Below are 27,899 nucleotides of genomic sequence, written 5' to 3' on the forward strand. Positions count from 1 at the left end.
GTTCCCTGCATCGGCAGGCAGACTCTCAACCACTGCGCCACCAGGGAAGCCCTAAAATAAAGAACTTTTATTCATTAAAATATTCTTTAAGGAAAGTAAAAATAAAATTAATATTGATGGAATATATTTGTATTGCATGGCTCCAACAAATAATTAACATATAAAATTTATAAAGACTTTCAAATCAATAGGAAATATACAAACATCCTATTATAAAAATAGACAAACACAAATAGACATTTCACAGAAGAAATACGTGACCAAGAAACATAAGAAGATACCTTTAATCATTGAAATGAAAACTAAGACCATGTTTTAAAGTTATTTAACTGTCAAGAACATTTAAAAATCTGACAAAACCAAGAATAGGAGAAGACATGTTGGGATTGATGCAGTAAATTGATGCAATCATTTTGGATAAAACTTTGGTGATATTTCCTAAATTTGACCATGTATACATCATATGACACAGCAATTTCTCTCTTAATGCATACTTAAAAGAAATTTTTGAGCATGTGCAAAAGGAGATGTATACAAGAACATTCAAATGATCACAGTTCTTCATAGCAAAAAATCTTGAAAATACGCAAATGCTCATCAATGGGAGAATAAATGAACCAAGTGTGAAACGGTCACAAGATAGATAAGCAGTAGAAGTGAATAAACTTGCAATGATATGCATAAATCTTAGCATTTTTATATTAAGTGGAAAAGTAACCACCACCCCCCCAAATTACATAGATCTTGATATTTTTGTTGATTCTAAAATAACTAAAATCAAAATAGGCTTTTAAAGACTACATACAGGTGAAATAAAACGATTTAAAAAGCAAAGCAAGAAAATGATGGATACAGGTTTCAGGATAAAGTTTGTTTCAGATGGGAGGAGCCAGAGATGTGATGAGATGAAATGCAACCATGTGGTTAGATATAGGTTACAGTCCATATCCTAGCTTTCATTTGCATTGGTGGTTTTGTAAATGCTCATTACATTATTAAAAATACTAAATAAATTTGTATGTTCCAGTGATGAGAGTGATGTACTAAGGACATGATTAATCCAATTCTGTGCACCTAAGGTCCATAGAGAGTTTAAAAATAGGAAAAAGGAAAAAAAGGGCTATTTGGTGGAGATACTATCAGATGTGAAGTCACTTGTGGAGAGTCAGGGAAAAGTTGAGAAAGAAAAAGTAAAATGGAATAAAATAAATAAATGAAGATGAAAGTAAAGAAATAAATGATAGCTGTGAGGGGGCTTTCCCCATCATATCTGAGTTACACGATGTTTTGTAAAAGGCGTTTTTTTGATCCACGATACCAATGAGCCATTCTTGCCTTTCCTGATAAAGCCAGTTGACATGAAAACACTCTGCTCTATTATAAAGAGATATTGCTAAGTTGAACTCCGTTTCTAGGACAGCTTCTACTAGAAAGCAGTTGCTAAATGTTTCTAGAGGGAACCAGCTGTGGGAAAACTGTTAATTAGTCCCAGTCATTATATGCAGATTAAATTGGTTAACTCACTATAGAAAGCAGATAAGAAGAGTTGGAATGATGTTCTCTTGATATGGTAAGAAAAGCATACAAGATTTTTATTGTTCCCAGTCGACTAGAAAGAGGTTTTTAGCTAAGAGAAAGCCCAAAGTAGCTCCTGACTAGAGAAGCAATACAGGATATTTCTTGGATTGGGGAAGAAACAGTGAGATTACCCTTGAAGAGAAAGGCAAATTATCATTAGAGAGATACGCTTAAAAGACTATGGTGGCTCAAACTCATAAAGGTGGGCTCCAGAAATTTGTAGAACATTGATAACCAAAATAAAATTTGAGGCAAGTTCCAAGACATAATACAGATTATTTTTAAAAGTTACAGTAAGGGTTAGTAGGAAATTACATTTAAATGTGCCACATAGGGGCTTCCCTGGTGGCACAGTGGTTGAGAGTCCGCCTGCCGATGCAGGGGACACGGGTTCGTGCCCCGGTCCGGGAAGATCCCACATGCCACGGAGCGGCTGGGCCCATGAGCCATGGCCACTGAGCCTGCGCGTCCGGAGCCTGTGCTCTGCAACGGGAGAGGCCACAGCAGTGAAAGGCCCGCGTACCGCAAAAAAAAAAAAAAAAAAAAAAAGTGCCACATAATTTTTTCATTAAGAAAATTCTAAACCATTTCAAACTTTTCCACCATTAAAACTAAAAAGAGAGACCTTGAACCCCTAGGTGTCCAAGGACACAGCAGTGGCCCACCACAAGACAGTTTTTTATTTGAAGTTCCATTTTTAATCTTAAAAATTCATATAAATTTTACATTCTACTATGTATATATCCAGATTTGCTTCAATGGAAAAATGTTAATGCCTTACTATTTTTTTTTCAAATTGCTGGAAAACTTTAATCTTATTTTAAAATTGATCTGACTATTTAGGTTTATATTAATATCAAAGGCCAGAAGTGCCTAGATATTTTAGTATACAGGAAGTCCTATAGACAACTAAATGTTAGGGAACCTTCCAAAAAAAAAGAAAAAATTTAAACAGGTATTAGCTGTGGGTACAAAGAGTTCCCCCATTGAAAGGGAGAATTTTTCTTTCCTATATCCATTTTCTAACATTTGTTATGGCACTAAATTATAGGGATGAATGAAAACAAGAGCATTAACAATTCAAGAATGAAAAAGTCCCTCCCAAAATATCAGAAAGTAACAAAAATTAATGGAAACCTTGAAAATAATGCTGACTCGCTCTTTAAATGATGGTACTAGATATTACATATAACATAATTTGCAAAGGGCGATGTCACTCTTTCATATCCTTACATCCATCCAGATTTTGCCCCACCATTTTGCTGTTGAGCAGTGTATAGCAGTTCAATTTCATAGGTATCATTTATGAGTGGAGACCTCTCTGAAGATTATAAAGCTAAAAGAACTTGGTAGCACTATATAGCCCTTTTAGTGGTCATTTATATATTATAACCAAAAGGCTAAAATCAATTCAATTGAACAAATCTTCATTAAGTCACTACTATTAAGAACAAAATTGCTAGATGCAATGTTCAAGGAACTCACAGCCTAATGAGAGTAGACAAACAAACATACATACGTACATGTACAAACAAATAATAGATGTCTTACTATTAACCAAAAATTAATCATTCAGGTGTGCCAAGCTTATCCTAAGGTTTTGCATCTCCTGCTCTTTAACACATACTCAGTTTTGAGAAGAATTGCTGTAATTATCCCTTTGGGGTTCAAGTTTTGTCCAAGTTTGATTTTTATTTCGTAAAAATATGTATTTCTGGTATATACTTGGAAATTCAAAAACATAATTCCAAGCAGATTGAAGAGAAATGAAATTATGGCCCAAATTGAGAAATTAGCTCCCCTGTTTACTTTATGTGCCCACTCATTTCCTCATTTGTAAAATGGGAACATTCATACCTACCTGTGGCAGAGATGTTCCCCTTCTTTCTGAGAACATAGTTAGACTCTGTCTCCCAGCTCCCCTGGCAGGTAGGTGTGGCCACATGACTGAGTTCTGACCAAAGAAACAGGAATGTGGGGAGTGATGTCTGTGTCTGGCAAAAAAAAAAAAGAGCAAAAAATCCTGTCAAGGGCAGTGATCCCTCTTTCTCTCCCTTCCCTTTTCTACAGTCTCTTTCCCCAGCCAGGGCCACCTGGGAAGCCTGGTGCGAAAACTCAAAACCCTCATCAGCCCACGTCCCTGTGGGCAGAGAGAGTAACCTCCCAATCCTGGGCTCCACACAGTGGGATTTTCCTTTGCAAGAAATTAAGTCATGGACATATCAGAGTTTATCTATTATAGAAGATTAAGCATTTCTTAAACTAATACATACCTCTGAAAACGTGGAAACGAGTGAGATAATTCATATAAGATAATTAACACCTCAAGTGTTATGGAATGTGCTCTCCTGTCAATTTCAGGCTGTGAGACCCTGGAACTAGGCTATCACCTCCTATCAATCTACTTCTTAAATTGCATGGTAAAGTTAACAACAAATAGCAAAGTCACGGAATCAAGCTGTCACAAATTGGCCTCCACGTTCCTGAGGCATCTGAAGTGTGTGTATTGACAGGAAAAAATCAGGAAGAACTCAAGAGAGGAGAGGTGGAGAATGTAACTGGAGTTGGAAAATAATGTTCAAATGCATTTGCAAACCTAGCTGTGGCCCCAAAGAGTAGGAGAAAGAGAAGGGGCTTTTGCTGAGATCCATTAGATGCCAGTTGGAGGAATGAGCAATTCACATTGATTGTCTCATTTTTTCTTTGGAATAATCCTAAAGGTACATAATCTTTTCTCCATTTCCAATTAAGAACTGATGCTGTGAGAAGCAAGATCTAACAGTTTATAGGCAGCAGAGCTGTATTCAAACCTGAGTTGGTCTGGTTCCAAAGTCCTTGCTGTTTCTGATGTAAGCACTTAAACTTTCAACAACTCTGATTCTATGCTGAGGACCGGCCAACCATTCTGCTTGGGGGACAGGTTGCCTGTGATGACACAATTCATTACTGACAGTGTTCAGTGCTATGCCAACACAGAGGCCATTGAAAATGGGCTCTCTGAAGTGAAAGCTGGGCTCAAACTGTGCCCACTTTCAAGGTAGCCTGGTTTAAATGGCCGACTGCTAGAGAAGAAAGGCATTAGCAGTTCATACAGCTCAATAACAAAAAAACAAAAAACCCAATCCAAAAATGGGCAGAAGACCTAAATAGACATTTCTCCAAAGAAGATATACAGATTGCCAACAAACACATGAAGGAATGCTCAACATCATTAATCATTAGAGAAATGCAAATCAAAACTACAATGAGATATCATCTCACACCGGTCAGAATGACCATCATCAAAAAATCTACAAACAATAAATGCTGGAGAGGGTGTGGAGAAAAGGGAACACTCTTGTACTGTAAATTGATACAGCCACTATGGAGAACAGTATGGAGGTTCCTTAAAAAACTAAATATAAAACTACCATATGACCCAGCAATCCCACTACTGTGCATATACCCTGAGAAAACCATAATTCAAAGAGAGTCATGTACCACAATGTTCATTGTAGCTCTATTTACAAGAGCCAGGACATGGAAGCAACCTAAGTGTCCATCAACGGATGAATGGATAAAGAAGATGTGGCACATATATACAATGGAATATTACTCAGCCATAAAAAGAAACTAAATTGAGCTATTTGTAGTGAGGTGGATGGACCTACGGTCTGTCATACAGAGTGAAGTAAGTCAGAAAGAGAAAAACAAATACTATATGCTAACACATATATATGGAACCTTAGGGAAAAAAATGGTCATGAAGAACCCAGGTGTAAGACGGGAATAAAGACACAGACCTACTAGAGAATGGACTTGAGGAGGGGGAAGGGGAAACTGGGACAAAGTGAGAGAGTGGCATGGACATATATATGCTACCAAACGTAAAATAGATAGCTAGTGGGAAGCAGCCACATAGCACAGGGAGATCAGCTCGGTGGTTTGTGACCACCTGGAGGGGTGGGATAGGGAGGGTGGGAGGGAGGGAGACGCAAGAGGGAGGGGATATGGGAACATATGTATATGTATAACTGATTCACTTTGTTATAAAGCAGAAACTAACACACCATTGTAAAGCAATTATACTCCAATAAAGATGTTTAAAAAAAAAAAGAACAGCTATCATCCAAAAAAAAAAAAAGAATCAATGAGTGAAGAATATGTTTCTAAGGACAAAAAGAAATATGGTATTTTCATCCAGTTAGTTATTCAACAGGAGGAACTGTGTCACACAATATTATGCATGAACCTTAATCATCCCATTTTGCTAAAAAGACATGTGACTTTATTCTTTCATCTCTTATAATGTTTATGCACTAAAATGTACTTGATATATTTGCCATAACAATGCTGAAGACAGGTGTGTGTAGCAAGGCAACTGGAAAGAAACAGATGATATAGAAATAAAAACATTCATTGGTTTATTTGGTATTTATAAGTCTAAAAATGAAAATGTTTTGCAATTATGGAATAAAGATGGTACACATACATATGAAAAAAAAAAAAAGAGGATGCCCCTTTCTGCGGGGCTTGCAAAACTTCAGGTTCATGAATTCAAGAGCAGATTAAGGAGGAGAAAACAGGGTTTCAACTGCAGCTTCAGGAGCTTCCTCCATCTCTCAGGCCAGGAGGTTGCCTTTTCCAATGGTGCAATTAAACTGTGCTATCCAGCCTCACTCTCAGTTTTCAATTAACCTGCAGTAATGAATTCAACAACTAAAACGCATTTGCTAATTGAGGTGCATGCTGGCCAGGTCATCTCCCCTTCCCCATCCAACAGCAAACTCCCCTAGCTAAGCCAAGGTCAAATGGGGAGGTGGGGCCCACTGTTACCCCTGGCTAAGGGGAATGCCCAGTGGACAGGAAAAGGAGATGCCTGGGAGAGAGTGCCTCAAAATATTAAGTCAGAGATGGAAATTGCTTCTTGGGGCACAACATTTGATTTTTGCTTCTAAGTGAAAGCTCATGACATGTCCCAGCTGTATCATCTCCCTGGCCTGTGGCAGCTGTTATATAACAGTAAGGGCATTCAACTTGTTGATAAAGAGCGTGGACTGTTGTTTCAAAGCAGACTGACTTTGAAAAGTTAGTACCTCTCTCTCAGTTTGCTCATCTAGACAATGGAAAGAATAGAACTGACCTCGGGGGTCAGAGTGAAGGTGATGAAGGTGATAGGAACACATCACACTGTCTTATTAGATACCAAGGGATATGGTCAGCCTGGGCCTGCAGGGAATGGTGCAAGGGGAGCACAGTGGCAAATGTATAATGTATGACGAAGGGGGCGGGGTGTGAGCTGGGGAGGAAGGAGTCAACTGGCAGGAGATCACTGGAAAGTGAAGATCAAGGGGGTGCTTGACTGGAGAGTTGAGATTCTCCTTGAAGGAAATGCACAGGCAGGGTTGGAGAATGAGATGTAAGGAAGGTAGAACAGTGGGAGGACAGTAGCAACATCAGAGTGTCCCCATGTCCTTCTGCTCCAGCCTCCCGGCCATCTGCAGATTACAAATTCACAAAGTACAGTGACCGCAGGTGCTGGATGTGAAGATGGCCCACAGAATGCTCCAAAGCCAATTTAGAGCCTCAAGAGCTTTTTCTTTTCTTTTCTCTCCTTTTTTCTTTTCTGACATAAAGTACTTGAGAGGATCGGCCCCCTGGCCAACCTTCCTTTGTCTCTATCTGTCTGGGGAAATGTCTTCAGCCAGCTTTAGTCAGTAGCTGGGAGCCTCAGCCAGGCGGCCAGCTCTGGAGATCTGCAGCCCAGACCATCCACTTACCACAGCGCTGCCCTTGGGGCTGTGATTTATAAAAGAAAGAGAAAAAGGGACTCGAATGCATTTCCCCAGGGGAGGACAGGGGCCTCGAACACCTGCCAAAGTAGAGAGAGAACGTCAGGTCCCTGAGCTCAGACTCATTTCCCTCAGTCAGAAACATGGGCCGTGGAAGGGGAGGTCCTGGGAATTTGATTTGACTTCAGTTCTAAGAAGGGTGAGGATACAGGACAACAGAGGAATCTGGTCCAGGGGCTGGGAATCAAGGAGTATGTCCCGTGTAGGATGACACCTTGGAGAATGCAGTAGGTCAGGTCAGAAAAGTGCACAGTGACTATGGGATGCTGTTGCCTTTGCTGCCAGAGACAATATGCCCGATGCTGGGATAAGGGACAGTATCCAGCATATTCCAGCTGTACTCACTGCCACTGGAAGAGCATGTAAGTCACATAGGCTATCATACTGACATCAGATTGCCCTCTGCAGACATCTAACTCAGACTTAGGTATCTGCCTCTGGATTTACCATACTTGAAATGGGGAATTGATTTCTTTAAAAATCATCTTCCCCAAGAAACATAGCTCAGGAACCATGAGCATCAGAGGAAGAAATGTCACAGTGAGAGAGGGGAGGGAGCTGACTCTCCCTCATGATGGCCCCATGTGTCAAACCTATGGGTAGGTGTCAAAGAATATTGGCCGCTCTTCATACATTCATTCAATAAATATGTATTGAGTGCCTCCTTCATGACATATATACACTATGAAAAATAGAGACAAATTCCCTGCTTTCAGAGATCTGGGAAAGCAGATATTAAACCAGGAATTACAGGAGACTATGAGTAATGTGTTCAAGCACATCGATGACAGGCAAGGGTGGCATGTCACCAGGGTAGAACTGGGGAGGAATCCTACAAATTATTTAGTTCAAACTCAGGTGTTTCTAAGAAGGAAAGAAAATCCTCAAAAGGGGAACTTAGTATAATTTAATGCTGATGGGAAATAATGAAGGTGCCTCTAGATGTTATCATCTGGCTGGTCCTGATCCTGGAGAATTAGAGGAGATGGAAACTTTTGAGTCTGAGTATTAGTGCTTCCACAAAACTGTCACCAATGACCTCAACCTTAAAGAATCCCTCTCTTCTCTGCAGTCAGTTCTCTGCTTTCTGATTGTCTGGCCTACTCAGCCCTAATGCACCTTATTCCAACTAGAGTGTACGGACTAGATGCCTCCATAATGAGCTGTTAGGCTCCCTGCCTTCTGCTCACTTTAGAGCTATAGTTACTCAACCCTGAAATATAGTCTCACTTCCCTACAGAAGAGGGAATTAATATCCTCAGGGAGATGAGCTGTGAGAACCACTAGATCATTTCCCCTGAGATCTTTGGGTCCCCTCTCTAACCTTGGACGCCTACTCCTAAGAAACCAGATTCTACTCTTGAAGCTCAATACTTTGTTCCCTATAACCCAGGACTGAGTTTTCCTTGATTCCTTGGACTATGCCTGACCTGGAACCTATGGCTAGACTTCCCTTTCCAGAACTCCCACCTCCTCAAGTATGGCTAATTGTTGCCTCCTGCCTGCTCTCACCTGAGCTGACCATCACCAGTCTGGACACTGCACAAAGGGTCAGTTCTCTGAGCCTTGTCTGGATAGATGCTCCAAATTCAATGTCTACTGGATTTCTGGTTAAGTAACTCACTTGTTACCTCTCCTTTGCCCCTCAACCTCTGATTTGTCAGTTTCAAGTTTCCCATCGTTTCCACATATGCAATTCCCTCTGGTTACAGGTCTGTAGCTAACACCAACCCTTCCTCAGAGTCCCACTTCTGGATTCTCAACAGCCTGCCCTTCCAGGACAAGGCTGCATCATGGGATTCTTTGTATTCCACTGCTGGTCTCACATACAGATGATTCTCAGGGGCTCTTTGAGTGGTGGGCTTGTCCTTCTCATGTAAGTGCGCTTCCCAAGGGGTCACTGAAGCAAGGGTGCATTGAATGACCCAGTCAACCTCCAACTGCTATGATGACTGCACAGCGGCCAGAGAGTCCATGTCTCCTCTGCCAGCCCAGCCTGGTCCACTGTCCTCAATTCCAATTCCCAGCCAAGTGTCATGCTGTCAGCCTCCAGCTTCCCTCGTCACAGTTGCTTGGGAGTCACCAGGATGCTGCCCATGCTCAAGAGGCATAGAAAATAAAAACACTGCTCAGGTTCTGCCATTTTTCCCCATGTTTCCACCGCACCCTGCTCTCCCCTCCTATTTTCCCTTTCTTCTCCTCCCCCTTCCACCCCACTACTTACAAGGAAAAGAATAATAACAAACAGGAAGGCTAATTCTAAGTCTGTGCAGTCCCAGCGTGTATCTTGGTCCACCTTTAGTCATTATTTTCTCCTGTGTCTGGCTTTGACAAGACTGATGACATTTACATTTTCCAAAAGCTTCAGTAAGAGGCGCTTTAGCTGCAATCACCTCCATCTAATTTCCCTAGTCAAATTTTCTTTTTGACTTAAATCACAAAACAAAACTACAGCCAGAGCTGTTCTGACAACTTGTCATCAAATAAGGCTCAGCCCAAGTGGGCAGTCTTGAGGACCAAGGACATAAGGGAAAAAAATGGACTAAGTGGCCTGAAATGAAGTGGGAATGGCTGGAGGAAGAGAGGAGATTGGCATAAGTCAATTTGTCAAAGTTCTAGAACAAGTGGCTTGGTACTCTTTGGGGCCCAGAACAAATGGAAAATGTGTTTTATTTCTCTAGAGAGGAAGTAACAGGGTGCTGGGGCTTCAGGGGTCTATCACCCAATTGTGTATGGGAGCCTTCATCCTAGAGAGGGAAGGCAGCTAGCTCTGGTGGCTCTCCAGCCTATGGGATAGAACCCCTAGGGGAAGGTAAGAGTACCTTGCTTTCCACATAACTCTGGATAGAAGGATTAGTGCCCTGGGGAAACTAAGGCCCAGATGTATTGCCCATAGCTGCACAATGACTCAGAACAGGGAGGAAACATTGCATCCTTTTTTTTTTTTTTTTTGCATTACGCGGGCCTCTCACTGTTGTGGCCTCTCCCCCTGCGGAGCACAGGCTCCAGACACGCAGGCTCAGCGGCCACGGCTCATGGGCCCAGCCGCTCCACGGCATGTGGAATCTTCCCGGACCGGGGCACGAACCTGCGTCCCCTGCATCAGCAGGCGGACTCTCAACCACTGCGCCACCAGGGAAGCCCTACATCCATTTTTTAAATAAATGTATTTATTGAGGAATTATATACATACAGAAATGTATTCACATTATATGGACTTATCTCAATAAATTTTTGCAAGATAAACTCACTCATGCAACAACCCAGAGCTAGGGAACGACAGCACTTCAAGAAGCTCTGCTCATACTCCCTCTCAGTCACTAAAAAGGACTAAAAGTCTCCAAAAGATATCATCATCCTGATCTCTAAAACCATGGATTAATTTTGCCTATTTTTGTACTTTATATAAATGGAATCATATAGGTAATATGTACTTTTCTTTGTCTGATCCATGTTGTTAGATATGGGAATAAGTCATTTTCATTTTTATATAGCATTCCGTTTTATAACGATGTCACAATTTATTTATTCATCAAACTTTTGATAGACATTTGAGTTATTTCCTGTTTGGGGCTCCTGTAAATAATGTTGCTAAGAACATTCCTTACGTCTTGACACATAAGTATGCATTCTTGTTTTGGTGCACACCTGGGAGTAGAACTGATAGCTCACAGGGTATTTGTATAGTCAACTTTAGTGAATGACGCCAATCAGTTTTCCAAAGTGTCTGTAGCACTTTTTCCTCCCGCCATCAGAGTATGAGACTTTCAGTTGCTCCGCAGTCTCACCAGCACTTGTTGTTTCATTTTAGCCACTTTGATGAATGTACGTGGTTTTAATTTGCATTTCTCTAATTCCTAAAGGTTTGCATCTTTTCCTATGTTACTGACTGGATATATATATATATTTTTAACATCTTTATTGGAGTATAATTGCTTTACAATGGTATGTTAGTTTCTGCTTTATAACAAACTGAATCAGTTATACATATACATATGTTCCCATATCTCTTCCCTCTTGCATCTCCCTCCCTTCCACCCTCCCTATCCCACCCCTCCAGATGTTAAGGCTTCTGCCTATTTTGTTCTAATGGATTACCTGTCCCTTTCTCATTGACTTATAGGAATTCTTTATACAATCTGGAGACAAGTTCCTTATTGGTTATATGTATCCAAACAGAAAGTGTGACATGTCACTTACAAAGAGAACTTCATGCCAACAATCTCAACTCCCCATTCTTTTCTGCATCCAACTCCCAACTTTGTTTTAGGCTCAATGTCACTGCTGACTGGAAAAAAATGCACAACATGAGGGCTGTGAGTTAAGTTTTATTGGGGGCAAAATGAGGACTATAGCCCAGGAGACAGCATTTCAGATAGCTCTGAGGAACTGCCCCAAAGAGTCAGGGGGGAAGATCAGTGTATATGTGATTTTGGTGAAGGGAGATCCATGCAGTCAAGCACACATTTTGGCAGGAAGTTGCTGCTAGTCACAAGAAAATTGCTGCTAGTCACGAAGAGCAGATGTCTCCGTTAATGATTTTAGTGCTTTTTAGATATGAGAAGATGCAAGAATTCGTGTTCATAAAATCTCCTGAAAATATCTAACTATCTGAAGACTTGTTCTGCCAGTTTTTCCCAGAACACAGAGTGCCTCATTCCTAATCTCTGTCCTGAACTCCTTTCAGGGTGTGTTGAAGGTCAGTGACTACAGTGGCTAGTGACTTCATCCCAGAAGAGGCAGGTGACGAGTAACAAGTTTTAGCTCGCTTCCCATTCTCCCTGCCGTCAGCCCAAGCTCCCACAAACATTTCTTATTCTATCTCCCTTTCCTGTGGCCTGGATGCAGGTACCCCTAGCATCACATGCCAGAGGCACTATGGCTCTCAGCAGACGGATGCACACTCATCCAGTCCTTGTGCTCCAGTCTTGGGTCACATGCTGGCCCTACCATGCCAAGGCTCACCTGTGACTATGAGCTCAGAAGGATCGGGGTAAATGCGGAGGGAAGCCCAGTGGAGAAAGTAGTAGAGTGCTCACATATCCTCTGAAGCATAAGAACAGCATAGGGGACCAGACGTATCAGTGGGAGGACATTTTCAGAACAGTAAGCACTAGAGAACAGATCCACTTGTATGGAACATTTGCTTCATAAGTGAAAAGGCTACTGGTTTGGCTGGAAAACAGGTTGCCCAGACCTTGTCTCATCACTGCTTTGGGTGACCAGCTTAGTTTGGTTTGCCCAGGATGGTCCCAGGTTTAGCTCTAAAAGTCCTGCATCCTGGGAAACTCCTCAGTGAGAGAGAGTGAGTGTTCACCCTCTTGTTGCCTCTAAATAGCTGTGTGCCATGGGGAGAACTACTTTCCTACTCTGGGCTATAAAACTACCATCTATAAATTGAGCTGGGAATAGGATAGCAGAGCTTTACTTCTCCCTCCATATCTGACTGTGTTGTTGTTCTGGGATCTTTTAGCAACTTACAGTCAAGAGGCAGATGCAAAAATTCTATAATGGAGGTGGGTGTATGCCTATCTCTGGGTTAACCTTTCCCTAATAATAATGTACCAAGTACTGAGAGTCACAGTGTGCCAGGCACTGTGTTATGTGTTCTGTGTTCACAATTCCCTTTAATCCTCAAGGCAACCCTGGGATCTAAGCATTACTGTCATCATTTCATTCCTATATAGGGAAACAGAGGCTCAGAGAGTTTGAGCACCAGGACAAATATAACACATCCAGTCAAAAAGAGACGAGCATTCAGCCCCCAGTCTGCCCATTTCTAAAGCCTCTGGCATGTTCTACCAACTCACATCTAATTGCTCTGTGCTTTCATGCCATTGCTTATAAAATGATGCTCTTTCACTTCCCACCTTACACCTGTCCCAGAACAAGGTGCTTTCATATGCATCATCTCATCTGATAACTACCCGACAGGGCTGTCATGTGATCAAGTAAAAACCTTGAAAAATTAAAAACTTTCTCTAAATAAAAAGGATTATTATAAATAATGCCTGAAGAAAACCAAAGTACATCCACAAGGTTTGGACAAGTAGGATATGGCAGGTCTGAACAAATGTTTCCTCTCTGAAATAAGCTTTCCAGATCTGATGTTCCATGCGCCTAAAGAGACAGGAAGCTCATCTAGAAGATGGAAAAAAGATATGAGGACAAAAGAGAAGGCAAGAGTCAGGGAACCCAGCAACTGATTTCTGTGACTCTACTCCCAGAAGCAAGAGAATTTACTGGAAACGTAAAGGTTTGGACATTTAAACCACGTTGTCCAGGCTGTGTGCACATCTTGAATGGTATGAAAATTTATGTCAGATCGGAGTTGAATATGGAGATTGGACTCTAACCATTGAAAGGCTAGATAAGCCTTGGTCCAGATGGCAAGAAAGAGAAAACGACAAAAACCAAAACCAACAAAAATCAAGGTAATAATAGGACTAGAAGAAGTGGGTGAAAAGCCCAGCAGAGCTGGTCTGGGATGGTCACATGCCTGAGTTGTGGACTCTGAGAGGATTTTTAGCTGGCAAGGGCAACAGAGAAATGCCTACTCCAAGGACCTCCACTTGAGGTCCTGAGGAAAGTTATAGACCTTTGCCCCAGAAAAAAATATACAAACATAAAATCACATACACAGAATGTTCCATACAGTGCAGGGGATTTACAAACCCAAAACCTATCCCCAGGACCTCTAATCACCACAAAACCCCATTTTTAAAAGAAGGAAACTTAAGACTCATAAAGGTATGCTGGTTTCTCCAAGATAAGCAAGATCGTGGATGGTAGATTCTAGACGGCTGCCTAGGTTTCCTGTCTCTAGACCAGAACTAGTCCCAGGGAGGAAGCTGGAAGAAATTCCTGTCTTCAAGGCTAGAGTCTGCACCTACTGCACTCCTTATAGACAGCCCACAACTGTTCTCAACCTTGCTGTCTATATTGGAAGGTCCACTTCTGCCCCGATGTACCCACCAACCTTGGTATGTATTTCTGGTGTGATTCTTCACCATGAAGGTATATTAAGAATCAGGGGAAACTGAGCTGCCTCCCTGAAGCTAATAGAGATTTCCTGAGCCCTTGGATGAAGACAGAAAAGGTAGGAACAAATGGCCAAAACAAACTCCAGATGTGACACTGGTCTTGATTTAAAACCTACTTTTCCATCCTTTGTCCTGGCTCCATCCGTGGATGTTTTCCATATTCCTGGAGCCCATCAGGGAGGGAAGGGGCAGCTGGCCCTTTACCCAGAGGATGCCTAAAAGCCCCGTCCCCTTCAGCTTCTTGAGGCCATGGCAGGGAGGGTGGGAATATGAGTTGCTGTGCAGCACTCCTGGGGGCAGGGGGGCATTGGTGGGGAATGCCAGGTAGTATCACCCTAAGGGAGGCTACAGCCACAGCAGGGCCCAGTGTGGTGAGGTCCAGAGGGAAATTCGCCATCTTCAAGCCCGGTGCCCTGGCTTAGCAGGAACTTCTACAAACCCCTCAACAGCTGGCTGATGGTCCACACGGCAATGCACCCAGATAGAGCCCAGGCCTTGGGGGGGATTGTTAATTTTATTATCACCGTTAATTGTGATCATAACTATTGAAAAGTTTCACATGCTTCTCGCCGTCCCAGCCCAACCCCTGCCATGGCTTCTTCCCTCTCTCACTTCCCCTCTCCCTCCTCTTCACCCTTTCGCACAGCTGCTCATTTAACGTACTTCCAGAAAACAAAATCCACTGTTGGGAGCTTTGCTTTTGAAGGCCGATTTCCTGCAGCCTCACGACTACTCCTAACAGCAGCATGGCAAGAGAAAGTCATTAGGAAGGAGAGGCAGTCTCCCCAGCTCCCTGGTAGCCATGGGCTTCTGTTCTATGCTGGGGCTGCAGAGCAGCTTAGAGCAGATGGAGGCACAGGTGGAGAAGCTGGAGAAAGGAAGAGGAAGGGAGAGGCTTTGGCCTGGGAAATGGTGTTGCCTGGGGGCAGCAGGAGCTCCAAGGCCTGGATCCAAATTCCAGAGAAACAGCTGTGGCTACTGGGTAAGCATACACGTCCATGTTAAGACCCCTCTCTCTTAATCCAAGCTCACATCTCCAGTGGCCTGCAGTTAAAATCGATACCTCATTGGTTGTTTGACTGGTTGGTTGGTTGGTTGGTTGGCTGGTTGACTGACTGGCTGGTAGGTTAGTTGGTTGGTGACTGCGTGGGTTGGTTGGTTTTAGGCCAAGACTCATCTGTAAACCTATAAGGCCATAGAGAGGTCACCACATCTCTCGCCTCCATGGTCTCTGCTCTTCCATCCTCTGCTTTCTGTTCAAAATTTGGCACAAAGGAAAGAAAATACTTCACAACGTTACAGCTCACTCACTGCATCACGGACTTTATTGTGACATCTGGAGGTTTTCCACGGCCCTGCCTGGGAAGCCCCGGGCTTGTGTGACAGCTCTTTGGGGAGAGGCCCTGCCTCCTCCAATCTATCATGCCCCACAACCCATGCCTCATCGTCTCCATTTCCTCTGCACCATCTAACAGGTGATGAGCCCTTGCATCTTCTTTTTTCTTTTCCAATTTTATTATATCCTTTACTTAACACATATGCAAGGTTTACCATGTACCAGGCAGTATCCTGAGCATTTTGTAAAGATTGACTGATTTAAATCTCATCCCAAACCTCATGATACAGAGAGGGAAACTGAGGCAAGAGTAATTTAAATAACTTTCCCAAGGTCACAGAACCACACGTAGCGGAGCCGGGATTCTCAGGTAAAGCTGTCTCCCAAGCCCGTGTCCTCAACCATGATGATATGATGCTTCTCTCCTGCTGTGGCCAGAGGCCTCCCCATCCAAGACTCAACTGTCTGTTCACCAGCCTCCCTGCCTTCTCTCCCCCCACTCCCAATCCACACCATATTTGCCGCCATAATGTTGTGTCTCGAGATCTATTTCCTTCTGCTGCTTTTGCCTGGATTTCCTGGCTCTGAAATGAACAGTGTAAACCACCAGCTTGCACACGTCCCAGGCTCACCTTGTCATTGCTCTCCAGTTGTTTTACTTGCACAAAAGCTCATCTCCCAGTGTGGAAAACTGTGACAGTTATACCTGGATGTGCTCAAGGCCAAGGCCTTCAGACCTGCAGGGACGTTGTTGCCCAGGCCTCGAGTTTAGCCTCGAGGCCTTCTAAAAACCCACCTGTCAGATCCAGCCGTCAGCAGAGTCTGCCCCTGAGAATCTGCCCAAACCCAACAGACGCACACTTCCGAATTCACTCAGCTTGCCTTCTCAGGATGTCCTCCAGCTCTCCATTGTCAATCCCCACCCGTCTCTGTTTCTGGCAGCTCCTCAGACTTGGCAGCTACAGGCCGACCATATCAGTACCTGACCTGGGCTCTCTCCCTACACATGAGGCTGATGTCTGGCTTAGCCAGACCCTGCTGGTGTCTGACTTTGGCCCGTTCACATTTGCAGCCTTGTTACTCTCACTCAGATGCCAAGATCTTGAATGGTCCCTCTGTTGCCCCTTCTGCTCAGCCTGGGCGAGGCCTCTCCAATTTCAGCCTCATTAAAAAACACCCCATCTTGTAGCTTTCACTAGGAATAAGGAACTGCCTGCTTCTCTTCCAAAATCTGCATCTCATTTGTTACCAGTACTTTCTCCCTTTGGGTCCCTTCAGTTTTCCAGAGCCTATTAAACCAACCACGTCTGCCTTATTCATATAAGATTAGGTTACGATATATGCAATTCCCTTCCTTTCATGTCTCAGGTAATTTATTCTTCATCTTCCTCAGCGTGTCACATGTGTTTTGTCCTTCTCCAGCATTCTATTTTATTTTTCCCAGGCTGGGATTTGAGTTTGATATGAATATTGCCACCAGCCAGGCTCTCTATTACTCAGTTTGGGTGGAATGGGAGGAAGAGGGGTCCCCATATGTTTCTGATGTGGAAACTGGGTACTTTATTGAATTTGGCCCTCCACAGAGGAAAAGAAATGCAAGCCATGGGCACCAGATTACCGATAACTGGGGGTGAGTGTAAGGGATGGAAAATAATCCTGAGATGGTTTTAGCTGCAATGCACTGGTTTTTCCATCCTTCTCCACAATGCCTGTCTTAGAAATGGGTACCTCCAGATTCATAAGTGCTGCTGAATATATGAAGGAAGGGGGAAGGAAGGGAAAGGAAGCGAGGGAGGGATAAAAGTAAGCTTTATGAGATGTTGAGAATAAGCCTCTAGCACTTCCTAGGTTGCCCAGGGAATCAGCCAGAAAAAGTCTAGCCTGAGTTAAAGAGCTGCATCTCTAATCTTCAAGCCATGAGTCTTAGCAATTGTAATTATTATCATTAGCATCTATATATTTTCAGTTTCCAAACCACTTTCTCCAGTATTTAAATTAGCACTAGTTAACACTCATCTGATCCTTTCAAGACTAAATAGCTATGGTTGCCCAGAGCTAGAACATGGCTCTTTGGGACTCAGATGCCTGTCCCCCTGTACCACACAGCCCCAGACAGAGAGTGGCACACCTATGTTCTATTCTGTGCTTTCAGGGTGGTCCAAAGAGCCCACCAGCCAGAAGACAGACATGTGCAGGACTTCACGGTACACTGGAATGCCGAGTCAGCCTTGGTCTTGGCAGCATTGTTTCAGGAGCAGAGAGAAGCCACCCACATCTTCCACCTTGCTCAGGAATGCACCAAGTGCCCTTGCAGGAGAAAGCCCTCCTAATCCACTCCTATGGCTCAGGGTTATAAAGTAAGCCCTTCCAAATGTGTCATAGATGCTACCATAGAGTCATACTAAGTGTCAGGATTGAGCTTGCATTCTTTTTGATCCTTGATAAGAGAAAGAGAGAAGAGCACTAAAGTCCCTGTTAATGGCAGATAAGAATATGGGCTCTGGAGCTACACTGCCTAGATTTGAACCTTACAGCACCACTTCCTATCTGTGCAAATTCAGGTAAATTACTTACCCTCTCTGGACCTCAGCTTCCTCATCTGTAAGATGGGCTTGATAATAATGCCTTACTCATAGGGTTTGTGGTAAGGATTAAATGGAATAATGCATGTAAGTTACCTGTAACAGAAGTTGGTACACTGCAAGTGTTTCATAAGTGAAGTTGATGTTAACCTAATTTTTATTAATATTACAGAAAAGATATGTTCTTACCTAAGGAGAGAAGGAAATTTGGATACACTTTACCCATTTCAAAATCTTCCACTTGGGCGTTTTATCAGCTAGTTACTGCTGCATAACAAACCACCTGAAAACTTAGTACAGAAATCAGTTTTTTCTCAGAATCTGTGGATTGGCTGGTGTAAACCAGGCATCTCTGCTTTAAACTGTGGATCTGGCTGGACTTGGCTCCCTGCTGTGGTTCAGACTCAGATCTGCTCCACTTGGGTGTGTCCTAGGACTCCAGCTGAGCCAGTGCAGCCACTGGGAGGAAGCAGAAACATACAGCTCTCTTAGGGGCTAGGCTCAGAACTGTCACACTGGCACTTCTAGCCACATTCCTCTGCCCAAAGCAAATCACTAAGCTTCACCCAATGTCAAGAGGTGGGAAATTCACTGAACATTTAATGGGAGTGGGAAGACTTCAGTTACATGGCAAAGAGTATGATGGGATGGAGTGAGAGAAGAAGCAAGACCAATAATTCAGTCCACTACAAATGGGTCTACTTGTGTCATACCCTCTGTGCTCCTCCCAATATCTGTTCTTTATCTATCAACCTCTTAGTTTCCATTCTCTCCAGGCACAGCAGCCACCTATAGACACAGCTGATTTGCACACCATCAGGGGTGGAAATTGGATCTTTTTCTTTGAAATATGGGCACCTCCAATGATAGAACTATACTTTAGCACTTGACAAAAGTCCAGACCATGAGGAGCTCAGCCAACTGCAGAGGGTTCCCTAATGAGCCAGTGCCAACACCCACCCCTAGGAGGCCAAGGCTTGGGTGGGCCAGCAGAGGGGCTGGGAGCATGTGCCTATTGCACTTCAAGCTCAGGTAGGAGCAGAAGGGACCTACTGCCCTCCCAGAGCTGGACCTACCCCCAAGAAGCATTTGACCCCCAAGTAAGGGCTCAGCCCCATTTTGAGGACAAGGTACAGTTAATAGCTTTGAAAACACACAACTGGAATAAAAACTGTTACCAAAGTGGGGTCTTCAAATTTTAGATAAAAGTAATTGCCTTTGAAAGCTTCAGTCAATCAAGTTGAGCTGAATGCAGTGAGATGACTTAATGTAGCTGGGCTAGAGAGTCAGGAAGAGGCCAAGGGAAAGGTCAAGGGGACGGTGCATGTCTGAAGCACAATACCCATCTGTGTTTGCCATCAGAAGACAAGAGAAGGCTAGAGGGTGGAGAGAATGGTTCCTCTCCTTAACATTTGTCCCCGGGCATGTCTGCCTTAAAGAGGCTTGTTTGGTGAGCTCTGGGCATGCCGGGCAGTGGTGCCCCTGCGCTTCCTCTGATGACCTCACAGTCCTGCTCAAACCTGTCACGTTCCTCAGTGTCAACAAGAATAGAAGCCTGCCTGGCACCTGGCACAGTGCCTTCATTCATTCTAACATTCTTTCTGGGGCTTCAAGAATAAGACAGATTCTTTTCCTTCAAGAAGCTCAGTGGCTCTTCAAGCAGACAGATGAGAAGATCAACATTTCAACTGAGGTTGATAAGTGTTGTGATAAAGACCTGCTCCCGGTGCTGTGGGAGCCTGGAGAAGAAGCCCCTGGCCAGAGCAGGATGGGAAGGCCAGGCAGGAGATGCTGACATGAGTTGTCTGGTTGAGGGAGGGGCTACTGAGCAGTCTAGAAAAGAGAACAATGCAAGCAAAGTTGAGATATTTGCGCACTATAGGTGAATCTCCATGCTAGGACGAAAGCTGTGTCGCCCAGGACAGGACCAGTGACCAGTTCACAAAAGGGAAGGCAGTGACTAGTCCACAAAAATTCAATTTCAACCACCAGAAAAGCATCAAATAAGGGCTGTGTCCAGGATTCAGGGCACATCTGTGCTACTCCATCCACCTTTGTCCCCTCTCTAGTTCCCACAGAAAGATCCCACATTTCCAATTGCCTTTTTTTCAAACATCTTTAATGGAGTATAATTGCTTTACAACGGTGTGTCAGTTTCTGATTTACAACAAAGTGAATCAGCTATACATATATCCCCATATCTCCTCCCTCTTGCGTCTCCCTCCCACCCTCCCTATCCCACGCCTGTGGGTGGTCACAAAGCACCAAGCTGATCTCCCTGTGCTATGCAGCTGCTTCCCACTAGCTATCTAATTTACATTTGGTAGTGTATATATGTCCATGCCACTCTCTCACTTCGTCACAGCTTACCCTTCTCCCTCCCCATGTCCTCAAGTCCATTCTCTACGCCTGCATCTTTATTCCTGTCCTGCCCCTAGGTTCTTCAGAACCTTTTTTTTTTCCTTAGATTCCATATATATGTGTTAGCATACTGTATTTGTTTTTCTCTTTCTGACTTACTTCACTCTGTATGACAGTCTCTAGGTCCACCCATCTCACTACAAATAACTCAGTTTTGTTTCTTTTTATGGCTGAGTAATATTCCATTGTATATGTACCACATCTTCTTTATCCATTCATCTGTCAATGGACACTTAGGTTGCTTCCATGTCCTGGCTATTGTAAGTAGAACTGCAATGAACATTGTGGTACATGACTATTTTTGAATTATGGTTTTCTCAGGGTGTATGCCAAGTAGTGGGATTGCTGGGTCGTATGGTAGTTCTATTTTTAGTTTTTTAAGGAACCTCCATACTGTTCTCCATAGTGGCTAATCTCCAAAATTTACAAGTAGCACATGCAGCTCAATATCAAGAAAACAAACAACCCAATCCAAAAACGGGCAGAAGACCTAAATAGACATTTCTCCAAAGAAGATGTACAGATGGCCAACAAACACATGAAAGGATGCTCAGCATCACTAATCATTCGAAAAATGCAAATCAAAACTACAGTGAGGTGTCACCTCACACCAGTCAGAATGGCCATCATCAAAATATCTACAAACAATAAATGCTGGAGAGAGTGTGGAGCAAAGGGAATCCTCTTGCACTGTTGGTGGGAATGTAAATTGACAGCCAATTGCCTTTTGATTTCCCAACCAACCAGCAGGTTCCCCAGGTTTTCCTGGCAGAAAGACTATTTCAGGTTCGGTGTGAGCAACAGCCCAGGGGCAGGGTCACTGTCAACATCCAGTAACTGTGAGTCCCCAGGACGTCCTCTGCCCTGTCCCTTGAACTGGAATTAGTTTGAACAAGTCCACTTGTCCCATGAGACTATGAGCTCCTTGACAGCCTCTGCCAGACACCATATCTGGCCTGTAGTATGGGCCAGATGAATAACAGAAGGAAAAAAATGTGAGGAAAGAACAAATCAATGAAGGAAAACTTTCTCCAGCAGTGTGAGAGAATAGTAACGTAAATTTTACCCTAAATGTCATTGGATGAGAAACTATGTTCTTGCTTATAAAAGTATAAAAATACTCTGTTATGGAGACAGACTATAAGAGAGGTGGGGCGTGGAGGCTTCTGGGAAAGAGGCCCTTGAAAGGCAGACTTTGAAGAAAAAGATTGACTCTTTACATCATGTATTCTGGGGGTGGCTGGACACATACCCATTTAGTGAGTGGTTATTTTCTGTCAAGCATGATGGTAAGTAATTTGCACGTACAAAGATTCCTATAGTAGATTTGGTATTTTCACCATTTTGGCTATGAGGAAATCAAGGCACAAAGAAGTTAAATAAATTAAACAAGAAAATATAGGTAGAAAGAAGAAAAACAGTGTTAGTAGTCCAGCTGTTAGACTCCAGATCCTGCCATCCTAACCCCATGACTACACAGCTGTGCTGTACACACATGTGCACACACACACAATTGAGAAACAGCCTGACTTGCCCCAAATGCAAGTCATTCCAATAGGGTGACAGACATAGGCAGAGGACCAAGGAGAGGCATAGGTGTATATGGAGATATGGTGACCATCTTACACAGACAGATGTCAAGATCCCAGGACCTGAACTACGCTTCATGCTCTATCAAGGGCACCCGTCACTGTGAAGTTCACAAGGGAAATCTATACGCAGAAGACAAGGTCAGCCAAGCTCTACTTTATAACTTTGAGGACCGAGGTCCAGTGCATCTTCTAGTGACTTGGGCTGGACCACGTGATGAACTCCTTCTGTGTAGACCACAAGCATTCCTTCCAGCCTCTCTTCTGTATTTTGTCTCTCCAAGACTGAAAAATATCTAGGAAGAGTAAGCCACCCAGGGAGAAGCAAGAGCCAGAGAAAGCTTACCCCAATGGCAGGGTCTGTTCTACAGACCTTGGGCACAGAGGCTGGATACTGAGGCCTCTGCTCCAGACCAGACCTCCATCTGCAACTGTGTCTGGACAGTTCAGAGGCATCTCACACTAAACAAGCCTCAACTCAAATGTAGGACCTCCTCTGCAAACTGGATCTCCTATGCTCCCTCTTTCAGGAAGTGGTGCCACTGCCCCATGAATTGTACAAACCAGAAACGTGGGAATCACCCTTAACACCCACCTTTCCCCCACACCCCAGATCCTACCCATCAGCTAGTGATGTCAGTGTTACCCCCAAACAGCACTTGGGTTTATTCACTTTGCCCCTTTCCATTGCTATCACCTAAGCTACTGTCCCATCTCACCACCTTTGGGGATCTCTAAAACCAGCACTATGTGGCACTTTAGAATCCAAAGTGTCCCACAGGAAGACAGGGGGCACGACTCTGCAGAAATGGCAATGCCCTCTCTCTCACCCTCCTGACATGCTCTGGTCTTGTTTGGTTTATGATGGTATTTTCTTATTTGCTACTAGAATCCTCCTAATTCTTCTTAACAAGATGGGACGTGACTATGAAAATCTTTTGTACTTTTTTTTTACCACCCAAAGGTTAACACCTGCCCATGTGCATAGGGTCATCTAACTTAGTAATTACTAATTCTTCCTTTACAAAAACGCAGGTGCTCCCAATTGCCTGATCTTTTATGAAGGCATGTAGCTATTAATAATATGCCTCCTGGCAGATAGTTTCAAAACACAAACACAAAACACTGAATCAACTTCCTTCAATGTTTAATGTTTTAGGAATGAGTGAGAGGATTCTTTTCAAAGAAACCTGTGCTAAGGCAAGAGCATCTTGAAATGAGTATTTGAAATGTTAAGATTATTACATGATTTTATGGCCAAAAATGATATAAATGATTCACTTCTAAAATTTATCATGTAGACACACTTTACAAAGTTGAAAATGGACTATTCTACTAGGTCTAAAGTCTTTAAAATTAAGTATTTAATTTTTTAATCCATTTGTTAAAAGTATAAAAATGAAGCACCTTCAGATTTGTTTTCAAGAACAACTGACTTGACATCAAGGAAAATAGAAATTTATTAGCCAAATCTCAACAAAAACCTTCATATATTTCATGGATGTAAAAGCAGCCAATGACATACATTTGACCTTCTTGTACTCTGACCTACATATATTTACAAAATGTCTTTTTCCAGCAATAGACAGACGATAAAACTAAAGATTGAAATGAACTATTTAAAAATTGAATTTCTATATTGCAAAATGATACACTAAGATTCAATAAATACTATGAAGCATATTCAAGCATATTTTTGAACCATTAACAAAATAAACAAAAATATTTTAAGCATTATTTCATTGTTATGTCAATATTATTAATTTCTATATATGATATATGTGCACATATTTTTTATAAGGCACATTATATGTCAGTATACTTTTTAGAAATAAAGAAACAAATACATATTGTGGGGACATCTGCTCAATGTTCCCTCACTTCTAGAGCACATAATCTAACAATGTGGGCACAATATTGTAATCTGAGCTGCTGCAGAGCCCCCTAGGGTCTCCCCACACCCACCCTTTCACCACTTCAATCCACTCTCCATCCCACAGCCTGACTCATCTGTTCAAACTCAGCTCTTATTATGTCCCTCAAGACAAAGACCCACATCTAATGCCTTGTCTTCACTCATTGTCTATGTTCACCTCCCTCCTATAAGGCAGGCCCTTTGCACAAGCTGTTCTCTCTGCTTGGAATGCTTCTCCCTTTCCTCTCTGATGAAAGGGATCTGGAAAGGATCCTTGGTCCACTACCATCCACTCCCAGTGGCCGCATGGTGCCGCTGTTATAGAGTAATGCAGCACAGTGCAAAAGGTGTGAATGCATGGTGCGCTGAGGATCCAGACCCCACTGAAATGATGGGAGAGCCCTAGATGGGATCCCAGCCTCGGACTCATGCTTAGCAATGGTTCTCTGAACACACGCACATTATAAACACTCCAAGGATAGAGACCATATAGGCTTTATCCATCAACATACTCTCAAAGCCCAGCACAGTGCCTAGAATATTCAATACATATTCATTCAATATTTGTTGAATAAATCAATCACTTTGTGGAGAAGTTGGGGCCATCAACCACAAGCTGTGTCAAAACATCCTTCCTCCTGCAATGGGTCCGGGCCCCCAGGCTTGGCACACTTTTCCTTAACTCTGTTTCATTGCACAACATGTGTGGCCCGTCCTACACCCTCCAGCATGCCATAGTATTTTCTGGATCCAACTCCCAGGGAGAAGGTATTAGGAGCTTCCATCTCTTCCTTCCCCCTGGACCCTGGAGCTTCTTATGCAAATCAAACTACCTTCTTCTTTGACAGTCAAAGAACAGATCACAATACCAAAGGTTATAATTCCAGAGTAATGGAGGTGTACTAGGCTTTGCAAAACCAATAGAGCCACATAAGAAACCCTCAGCTGTCTAAATGTCAGTTTTCCTTGGAAGAAACTCTACCCTGATACGTTTAGAGCTGATCTCAGCTCCAGGGTGTTGGGGGTGAGGGTGTTGTCAGATGTGTGTGACTGGCCAGCCATGTGCAGACAGTGTCATGCAGGGTGTTCAGCTCAGCAGGTCCACAGGCATGCTTTTCCTCACTGGGGGTGACACAAGGACTTCTTAGCTATGAGGCTCCCTAGAGGATCCAAAGTTGGCTTTTGAGAGCAACAGAAAGGTATAGAGAAACAGAGGAACGAAACAGCCACTACCAGGAAAACAAGTTACATACTCTTCTCCCATCATGAAGTAAGTGCAGTGATGTACCAAGTTCGAGCACAGAGCAGACTGGACTGCACACCCGTGGGCTTCACAATCTAAGGATGTACCAAGGTGAAAAGTAAAGACCACAGAGGATGCCAGGCTGACTCTGCAGAGAGAAGAGATGGCAGTTCTGAGAGGATTTTCCTGCTACCTCAGAGATTGGGGTCAGGGCAGGTCTGGTGAGGATGTGCCCAGAATGGGTCTAGAGGCAGGAGGGATGAGAATCAGTGGATGCATGAAATTCTAGAAAAGTTGGAAAGATGAATGACTTACCTAGAGAAGCAAGCCTTTCTCCAGGTCTCATGTGCCATCCTGGGGGAGGGAGATTAAAGAAAATACCATTGGCTGTGGACGAGATGAATGCATTTCTAAGCTTGAGGCTGGCCGGGAATTGGTTTCTCTGTGCAGACTCTACATGTAATGCTTGATATTTCCACTATGGAGTGTTTTTCTGTGAATTTAACTTCTAAATAAAGCTATGTGGTGAGATTTCTTTTTCGGGAGTTCAGATATTCCCAGAAGTGCTTGGAATGGAGAGAAAATGTGCCAAATGGCAAAACTCCATAAAACTAATTACCTGGGAAATTTTATGGAGAAAATGCATTGTGATACTGGTGTTCCATGTAGTTTATAAGTCAGGACAAGCCCTGCACTGATGAGCCATAAATGAAAATACTGAATATGCAATGTCTATTAAGCTGCAGCCGTGGAGTCTGAATCACTTGTTCAATGTGCCCTTAACACATGAGTAACACCAGCCACAGTGATGAGACCACCAGCCCCCTCTCTGCTCAGTGCTGAAGCGCTAGCCTCCTTTCAGTTTGCATTTTGGTTTGGGTTCTGATTTTCCCTGTGAGCTGAATGGGTCATCTTAGCCTCACCTGAAATGTTCCAATCTGGCCTCTGGCCACTCTATGCTAGAGCTCTAGGTTACCCATTCTGCCCCCATGTCCTCTGACACTGACTCTATAGATTCTCTTTTCCATCTCCATAAAGATGGGAGTACAGAACAAATTAAAGTGATGATATAAATGCATTATACTAAACATATAAATATATATTAGCCGTATGATAAGACATATGAACACATATTGAACTAAACCTCCACCACCTCCTCCTGCATCCTCATACTCACCCAAAATGCCCTTGCTCCTATCTCACTGAGAAAGTTGAAACAGAAAGAGAGGCCTTCACCAAGCTCCACCATCGCACATATCCAGCTACGGGCATCCAATCACTTGGCCTTCCTTCCTGCAGCTCTGTCCATGGATGTTTGTATTCTGAGCTCAGCCTAATGCCTCTTCTTGTGCACTGAAGCCCATCCCTTCTCACCAACTTGGCCTTGGTCCAGCATTCTTCCCCTTTCTCTCTTACATCATCAAATTTTTTCCTCTCTATCGCATTATTCCCATAGATCTATGTTAGACACACCCTAGAGTGACTCATCCAGGGAGTCACTTTCTTGGGTAATCCCAACCCTGTGAGTGCAGGCAGAACCTATGACTTGATTCTAACCCATAGAATAGGACAAAGTTGGGAAAGGGGGCAATGTAACTCCCTGGATTATACTATGTTATCTGAAAAAGGTGAAAGGATCTTGAAGATATAATTAAGCTCCCTGCTCCTGTTGACTTTGAGTCAATCAAAAGGGAGGTTATCATAAGTGGGCCTGACCTAATCAGAGTGAAGCCCTTTAAAAAGGACTTAGGTGCTATACAGTAAGTCCTTATTAGTTTTCCATTTTATATATAGTAGTGTGTATATGTCAATCCCAATCTCCCGATTTATCCCTCCCTCTCCCTTTCCCCCCGGTAGTCATAAGGTTTTTTTCTACATCTGTGACTCTATTTCTGTTTTGTAAATAAGTTCATTTGTACCATTTTTTTTAAGATCCCACATATAAGTGGTATCATATGATATTTGTCTTTCTCTGTCTTGGCATTATTTCATTCATTTTTATGGGTGAGTAAATGACCTATATGGGAAAAAAATCTAAAAAAGAGTGGGTATGAAACAGAACAGGATACTGTGGTCCTTCCCCACCATGTCCTCAGCCTGCCTTTTGTCCGTAGAAAACCTTTAGCCAAAGAATAAGTTTAATCAGAGAAGTGAGAAAATGCAGAAACAAGGGAAAATAGTCAAAGGAGACCAAATAATAATATTTTAGTCTTTATCAAGGACCCTTAGTTCCTTCTCAAGGGCTATAGATAACATTATGAGCCATATCCTGTGAGCTATCCTATAGATACTGAAACCTCTACCAGGTGGAAGAAGTTAACTACATGATGACCAGACTGTAGCCATGACATAAGCTGCCAC

The 27,899-nt window shown here is 43.1% G+C and overlaps 1 long non-coding RNA gene across 1 annotated transcript; it reads right to left on the reverse strand.

The window, feature by feature from the left end:
- LOC113612255 (uncharacterized) lies at positions 1–26,872 on the reverse strand. Its single transcript, XR_003429792.1, has 4 exons — positions 26,716–26,872; positions 25,854–25,892; positions 3,440–3,572; positions 1–51 (listed from the first exon to the last, which is right to left on the reverse strand). It is a non-coding gene; the product is annotated as an uncharacterized LOC113612255 (long non-coding RNA).
- Between the last annotated feature and the right edge of the window lie 1,027 nt (positions 26,873–27,899).

Source organism: Aethalodelphis obliquidens, unplaced genomic scaffold (genome assembly GCF_003676395.1).
Source record: "Aethalodelphis obliquidens isolate GAN/ISIS:26980383/991018 unplaced genomic scaffold, ASM367639v1 scaffold74, whole genome shotgun sequence".
Taxonomy (NCBI): Eukaryota; Metazoa; Chordata; class Mammalia; order Artiodactyla; family Delphinidae; genus Aethalodelphis; species Aethalodelphis obliquidens.